The sequence below is a fragment of the Limulus polyphemus genome, unplaced genomic scaffold, assembly GCF_000517525.1.
Source record: "Limulus polyphemus unplaced genomic scaffold, Limulus_polyphemus-2.1.2 Scaffold2675, whole genome shotgun sequence".
Classification (NCBI taxonomy): Eukaryota; Metazoa; Arthropoda; class Merostomata; order Xiphosura; family Limulidae; genus Limulus; species Limulus polyphemus.
Window position 1 is genome coordinate 25204 of NW_013668285.1, and position 1508 is coordinate 26711.

The following is a 1508-nucleotide window of genomic DNA, read 5'->3' on the forward strand; positions in this document are numbered from 1 at the left end:
GAGTAGCCCAAGAGTTGACGGTGGGTGGTGATTACTAGCTGCCTTCCCTCTAGTCTTACACTGCTAAATTAGGGACAGCTAGCGCAGATAGCCCTCGTGTAGCTTTGCGCGAAATTCAAAAACAAACAAACAAAGAAACAAACATAGATAGCGTCACGATTTTACACTAAAGAACAACAACAACAAAAAAACTATATTAAATTTTCCTTCCCCAGGTGGGACAGCGGTACGTATTCGGATTTACAATGCTAAAATCAGGGGTTCGATAACCCTTTATGGCTTTGCTATAAGAAAACACACATTAAATTTTCTATAATAAAACATACACACAGTGTGGGGGAGGGCACGTAAACGTTTTATATATCTTATAGACTGCGTTAGCTCTCTCTATAGAGGAATGCAATAAAAATAAATGGGCCTACTCTTGCAATAATACATAAACTCAGATAAAGTTTCTACTACAACAGCCACTATAACGCTGATATGAAGAGTCGTTTCTTGAGTTATACCAACTTCCTACTTTGACCCGCGACCTTAAAACTTCATCGCGTATGACACTTCTGCGGCCAATGACCGTCAGTTAATCAATATAATGAATACTGTAAAAATATGTTTGTTTGTTTTGAATTTCGCGCAAAGCTACACGAGGTCTATCTGCGCTAGCCGTCCCTAATTTAGCAGTGTAAAGTAGGAAAACAGTTAAAAATCATCAGCATGTTAAACAAAGGAGGAAAACAGTTAAAAATCATCAGCATGTTAAACAAAGGAGGAAAACAGTTGAGAAGACGGTGCAATAAATCTTGCAATTAACTTTGTAAACTTTTACAAAAACCGAAACCAAATGAATATCAAACTTCTAGAAATGATTTTTTTGTTTTGTTTGTAGTAAAGCACAAAGCTACACGATGGGCTATCTGTGCTCTGCCCGCCACGGATATCGAAACCCAGTTTCTAGCGTTTTAAGTCCGCAAACATACCGCTGTGCCACTGAGGGGCTATGGTGACTGAAAAATATACTATGTGAAATATTGTATTGACAAGGGAAATGAGTTAATCACGAAACTAGAGGCTAACATACTGTGCTAACTGAAATAATTCAATGAAAGAGGGGACCCGGCATGGCCAGGTGGTTAGGGCGCTCGACTCCTAATCTGAGGGTCGCTGGTTCGAATCTCCGTCCCACCAAACATGCTCGTCCTTTCAGCCGTGGGGGCGTTATAATGTGACGGTCAATCCCACTATTCGTTGGTAAAAGAGTAGCCCAAGAGTTGGCGGTGGGTGGTGATTACTAGCTGCCTTCCCTCTAGTCTTAAAAAATCATCAGCATGTTAAACAAAGGAGGAAAACAGTTAAAAATCATCAGCATGTTAAAAAACTGTTTTCCTCCTTTGTTTAACATGCTGATGATTTTTAACTGTTTTCCTCCTTTGTTTAACATGCTGATGATTTTTAACTGTTTTCCTCCTTTGTTTAACATGCTGATGATTTTTAACTGTTTTCCTCCTTTG